Source organism: Meriones unguiculatus, chromosome 8, assembly GCF_030254825.1.
Source record: "Meriones unguiculatus strain TT.TT164.6M chromosome 8, Bangor_MerUng_6.1, whole genome shotgun sequence".
NCBI classification, from domain to species: Eukaryota; Metazoa; Chordata; class Mammalia; order Rodentia; family Muridae; genus Meriones; species Meriones unguiculatus.
In genome coordinates this window covers 2,486,111-2,492,110 of record NC_083356.1, presented here as the reverse complement: position 1 = coordinate 2,492,110, position 6,000 = coordinate 2,486,111, and the positions used below count along the sequence as shown (strand labels likewise).

The following is a 6,000-nucleotide window of genomic DNA, read 5'->3' as shown; positions in this document are numbered from 1 at the left end:
GGACACGAGGACTGAACTCCCATCAGTCAGGCTTGGCAGAAGCGCCTTTCCCAAGTCGGGGGTCTCAGGGCCCCTTAGCTGCTCATATACCCAGCGCTGGTTGTGCTGGATCTTATGGTCTCTGTGGTTTGATTTTGAGTAACTTTCATGCCATTTTCCATCACAGCCATATTTTCTCCACGTGCTTGTCAAAACCTATTTCTTAAAATATTTTTCTAATAATCATTCTAATAGGCGTGGGATGACAGGCCATTGTGGTTCAATTTGCATTTCCCTGATCAGTGATGGTAAATATTTTTCTATACCTATTTGGACTCTGTCTATATTCTTTTGTAAAATGTTCCTTTAGGGCTGGGTGTGATGGCACGTTCCTTTAATCCCAGCACTTGGGAGATCTCTGAGCTCAAGGCTAGCCTGGTCTACACAGCAAGTTCCAGAACAGCCAGGGGCTGCACAGAGAAACCCTGTTTTGAAAAGCCAACACCCCCTGAAACAACAACAAAAACCAACTTAAAGATTCCTTCAGGTCTTTTGCTCTCTGGATACTGACCCCCGGCTCCCCCTTCCCGGGGACTGGGGGACTGCGGGCCTGTATCTCAGAGTCCATGGCCTCGTCTGGTTTTCGTGCTTATGAAATCCAGGGTCCCTCATGCTATGTGTGCGCTACCCCTCTGCACACGTGTGGTATCACGCCACTGACGTGCGCTGAGCCACAGCACTAGATCTCCAGCATGAAGACAGGCTTCAGCTGCTCTGTTCCAAGCGTTATTTTAAAGCAGGAGTAGGCACAGCCAGGTAAGAATGTAATGAAACAACAGAGTCCAGAACAAGAGCCTTATACATCTGATCAAAAGTTGGTCTATCGAAGAAGGAAAAATAAACTGGACTTCAGGAAACTTAAGAGCATTTGCTTTTGTCAAGAGACTAAAACACGTAAGGCCACACTAGGGAGCAGTACTTGGCAATCCTGTGACTGTTAGAGGGTGTGCATTCATCATATACAAACAGTTCCCAGGATTCAATAAGCACACGTCTCCAAGGTATGGAAAACTCAAACAGGCAACTTCAGCGAGGAGGATTTCCTGAGCCAACGCATTTAACATGTCTAGTCCTTAGTGAAACGGAAGCCGAAACCACGATGGGCTAATTCACCACACGATTAGAATGGCGAAGTTAAAAAGACCGGGCCCGCCCATGCGGAAGCGGGCACTGACGCCCTACTGTGCGGCAGGCTGGGGCGGAAATGGCATCTGCGCCGCAGAACTTCCTTTTCTCTGTTGTCACAGCTTTGGAATACTCGGGGCCTCGCGGAGCCGGAAACTTGCTGTGTGGGTGAGGACGACCTTGAGCACTTTACGTGGTGGGGGTTGGGGTCTCCACCCTGGGCGCTGCTCGCCGGGCAAGCGCTGCTCCAGTCCAGCACACGGGCAGCCCCTGGGCTTCCCTGACACGCTGAGCACAGCCTAGAGGGTCCCTTTCACTCCTAGGTGTTCACGCCCAGAGACGTAGGAGCCTGCCTTAACGAGGTGCACACAGCCTCCACAGCAGCGAAGTGTGTGACAGGCGAAGCCTAACTAGCCTAAATGTCAAGAAGTGGAGTCAAATTTAGTAGTCCCTCCGCGACTACTAGCCAGTGGTAAAGAAGGAGCGAACGCCTCACAGGCGGCGACAAAATAACCCCACGAGAACCATGCTGACCCGAGTCCTACACCAAAGCCAGAAAACCGGTTCCTCCTGTACGATCCCATTGACTCTGGAGAGCGCAAGCTACCGCGCGGTGGGATGGAGCAGCGGCTGCCGGGGGAGGGGCGGGGGCCGCGCAGGGAGGGGGCAGAGAAGCCCAGGAAACTTGGGGCGTGCCGGTCGCCCTGGCGGCGGGGAGCTGCAGCGTGCACACACGTGTCGGATGCATGCTGGCCATGCAGCTTCCCGCGCGCAGCCGAGCCGCCGCGAAGCGCACGCAGCGGGCACATCCCGCGGCCGAGCGCCGGGCTGCGCGGGGGGGACGAGGGCTGCGCGGGGGGGGACGAGCGCTCCGCTCCGGCCCTGCGGCAGAGCCTCGGCCAGGCCCGCGCCCTCCGAGCCGGCGCCGCTCCGTGCCCGCCGGCTTTGCGCGAGGGGGACGGCGCGGAGTCCCGCCTCCCCGGGAGGATGCTCCGGCGGGAGGCGGCGGCCGCCGGGGCCCACGTCCGCGGAGCGAGCCGCCGAGCGCGGCCCGGGTAAGGTGACCTCCGGGGAGGGCCGCCGGCGGGCAGGCCCCGGCCGCGGCGCGCTGGGCGGGCGCGCCCCGGAGGCCTGTCCCGGAGCCGGGCCGCAGAGCGGCGCGGGCGCCGGGGCCGGCGGGGGCGTCGCGGAGGCGGGCCCGGGGACGCGGGCGGGCGCTGGGGCGCGGCGCCCCCTGGCGGCCGGGCGGCGGCGCGCAGCCGGAGCGGGAGCGCGGGGACGCAGGCCGGCGAGCGGGCGGCGCAGGGCGGCGCAGGGCGGGCGGGCGCGCCCGGCGGGGTAGGTGGCCGCGGGGACGGGGGCGCGGGCGGGGGGCGCGCGCGGAGGGTCGCGCGGGGGCCGGGCGGCGGGGGGCGCGCGGCGACGGCGGCGGGGGCGCGCGCGGCGCGGCGCGGCGCGGGCCGTCAGTTCTGCAAGGGCGAGCGCGGCGCGGGGGGCGGGCGCGGGGAGCGCTGCAAGATGGCGCCCACCGCAGTCCCGCCCGCCGCAGCCCCGGCGCCTCTGCAGTCCGGCCGCGCCTCCCGGGCCCCGCGCTAGGGCCGCCGCCGCCTCGCTCGCCGCCGCCGCCGTAAGTCGCCCCGGGGCCCCCAGGGGCCCCCCGCAGCCTCCGGGACCCCGGAGCGGGCTCGCCCGTCTCCGCCCGGGGCTTTGCCGCAGAGCGCGGGGCTCGGGGCTCGCGGGGCGGTGCAGCGGGGTCCCTGCCCTTCGTGGTTGGCGCGGGGGTCGGGAAGCCGCGCTTCCTCCCGCGCCGCTCGCCGGGGCTCCCACCCCTGCGCGCCCTGCCCTCCGGCTCTCCCGGGGTCGCCGGGGGCGCGCGGGCCGGCCCCGCTGCCCCCTCGGCGCCCCGGCCCCCCAGTGCCAGCCCGGCCGGGGCGCCCGGGCCGCTCCGCAGCCCCTCATCTCTGCCCCCTCCCCCAGTCCCTCCTGAGTCCTCCCTCATCCGGCTCCACATTGCCACCAACTGCAGAAGCCGGGGGACGCCGGGGTTCGCGGGCAGTCGGGACGCCTCCGGCTCTCGCCTCCCTCACTCGCGGGGATCGGGCCCCCTCCCGTCGGGGTGCTCGCGGGCTGGGCGGGAGCCCCCGCGACCCTCCCGGGCAGGCTCGCATTCCTGCAGCCGAGAGCATCACTTTGAGAATGTCCCCTTCCCCCACCCCCACCCTACGCCACCCTATGCAGAGCTCGCTCCTCTCCTCGCTCCCTTCCCTCCCCCACCTCGCCACGGGCAGCGGCACCCGGCTTCTCCCCGGCGCCGGGGTGCGGAGCTGCTTGCCCAGCTCCGCAGCTCGGACCCTTCCCCTCTGCCTCACTCTTGGTACCCGGGGACCGCAGGAACCTCCCTCCGGGGACCTGAGCTCAGCCCTCCGCGGCCCGCAGCGGCCGGCGGTGGAGATTTGGCAGTTAACTTTCCGGCGGCGGCGGGGGCCGGCAGACCCCTTCAGCGCCCCCGGCCGAAGGGTCAGGGTTCGGATGGAGAGGGAATCATTTCTCGGCCTAATAAATAGGAATCCTCCAAAGCGTGCGTTCCTTCCAGCTGCTCCGCCCTGTGCCCTCTTCCTCGCTCACACTGCAGCTTCCGAGCACGGGGGATGCATTTTCTGACTGGAGGTGACAGGGTTCGCATCGGCGTCCATGATCAATGTCATCTGCTGGGGCGGGGGCGGCAGGGGGGAGAGCGAGAAGAAACTTTCGTCGCATCTGGCCAAACTCAGGGGCAGGGAGCAGTGGCTCGCTGCAGGCTCTGCTGCCCAGGGGAGCTGCTTTTCAGTGCACAGTGGGCCTCCGGGAGGGCAGGGGCTGGAAGCAGGAAGAGTGGGTGAAGGGGGCCCTGGGGCGCAGGGGGTGCTTTCTGTCACTGTTTGCTCGAGTTTAAACCTGGAGAGCTTAAGAGAGGGCATGTGTGTTAGGCCTGGGGTGCTTTCACTCTCCAAGGAGATTTCGGGTGTGGTAGGTTTTTTTCCTACCGCCTCACAGGCTCTCTCTTCCCTCTTCTCCATGTGCTTTAGGAGATATGGGGGAGGGAGCCTCAATCTTGCCTCAAAAAATTTGTGTTTTTGATGTGTAATGCAAATGGCTGGACAACACTGCTACCCAGCACCAGGCCGGTAGGAACCAAGGGGTTCCAGCCGAAGGCTCGGCAAGCTCTTACATTGTCTGTAGCCTGGCCCTTGAAATACTGCGGCGCTTTCCCCTGGAACTCATGACCCACAAGGCCTTCCGTTCTCCCCGAGAGAGGATTTGACTGCTGTGTGGGGGCAGTGACGGTTCGGCGTTCCGTGAGCATTCTGTCTGTCCTAGAAACCGAAGCTCTCCGGAGAGGGCTGCACGCGTGTGCTGCGTTCTCAGAGCGTCTGGTGTGTGTGGCTGTGCCCTGCCTCTTGCTGGGATGGGGTGGGCACCTCGTGATGGTGCGTGCCGGCGAGGGGCTGCTTTCTTGGGGTCAGTTTGGGAGGCTGGCTTGGCGTGCGTTTGGTTTTCACTTGGCGGTTTGTTGACTTTCATATAAATATTTGGCACATTTCCTTTTAAATCAACTGAGGCTAATGACTTGCGATTATTTAAAAACAAATAGCTGTACAGTTGCTTCCTTGAAGGAGGACCCTAAAGCGATTTCGGTCACCCTCCTCTCCGCCTTGCCTTTGCTGCATGCCTGCTCCGGAGGGGTGCCGGCCGCAGTGCTGAAAGGACAGCTCCCTGGTGCGGTGGCTGAAGTGGCCGCCGGGAGGGCCGGGGCATGCCTGCCGCCCGGATTAGCAGGCTCTCCGTGGAGCTGGACCTGCGAGTGCTTGCGCAGCTGGGTGGTACTTGAGGCTGAAGGTGTGCTCTTCGCGTTTTTCTTACTCCCACGTAACTCCTCATTCTGGTTGTCCCTCATGGAGCGTTTATAGACTTCAACAGATACAGCTCTATAGAAGGCATACATTCTGCTGACTGGGTGACTTCAGCACATTTTTGTCCTTTCACATAGCAAGAAACTGTTAATATTACGGTAGTTTGGTCTTCGCCAGAAGTAATTAGATAGCTTGCCAAGTTAAGCTGGAGCTGAAGGGCATTTTGCTAGCTTGATCTGAGCAGTGAGCTGGGAAGGGGACTCAGCAGGCCAGGTTGTGGTCCATTATGTCACTGTGGTATGTTGGTATAAAATTGTTTTAAAATCAGAGATTAAGAAGGGGGAACATAAAATTCAGCTTGCTCAGCCTCCTTCCTCCCTTGGGAATCCTGATAGAACACCTCTGCTTTGAAGACTTCACTGGAAGGGAGCTCTCTACCACAGAAAGCAGCTCGCCCATGGTGGCTGAGATACTTTAATCTCTCTTCAAAGATAAGGTGTGACATTGAAGGCATACATTGGAACTATGTGAGGGACAAATGTCTTCCACATGCTTGCTACCAAGAAAGTGGAGACTTTTTTTTTTTTTTTTTTTTTTTTTTTGTAGAGAACTGAAGGATACACCACCTATTTGAAAGTGCAAAGAAACATGGCTCCCTGAAGTGAGACCGGGTTCTGTGAATGGAAGGAAGACTGTCTTTCATGTGTTGGGGTTACATAATTAGTTCTGGAAGACCTGCCTCACTCCCTGACGGTTTAACCCCCGTGGGTCATCCTGAGGAGGGCTGCAATCCCAGGCCGTAGAGAAAGTGTTGGGCGAAGCTTATCCGGTGTGTGGCCAGAGGCCACAGTTCTGAAAAGCACACTCCCTGGCGCCCGAAGCCGTGTGGAAGACAGTGCTCCCGACTCGAACACATTCGGGCACACTTTTTCAGTTTCCAGGCACA

The 6,000-nt window shown here is 61.4% G+C and overlaps 1 protein-coding gene across 7 annotated transcripts in view; it reads left to right on the top strand.

Annotated features, from left to right (window-relative positions):
- The first annotated feature begins 2,094 nt into the window (after positions 1-2,094).
- The window catches only part of Scn8a (sodium voltage-gated channel alpha subunit 8), a 156,202-nt gene continuing 152,296 nt past the window's right edge, over positions 2,095-6,000 (top strand). For 4 of the 7 annotated variants that reach the window (XM_060388591.1, XM_060388589.1, XM_060388590.1 and 1 more), the window contains exon 1: positions 2,636-2,791. The gene's annotated coding sequence lies outside the window, so the exon portion shown is untranslated. Of the gene's footprint in view, positions 2,220-2,422; positions 2,503-2,635; positions 2,792-3,702; positions 3,840-6,000 lie in introns of those variants that run through there. The other 3 variants (XM_060388586.1, XM_060388587.1, XM_060388588.1) reach the window with 3 other exon arrangements.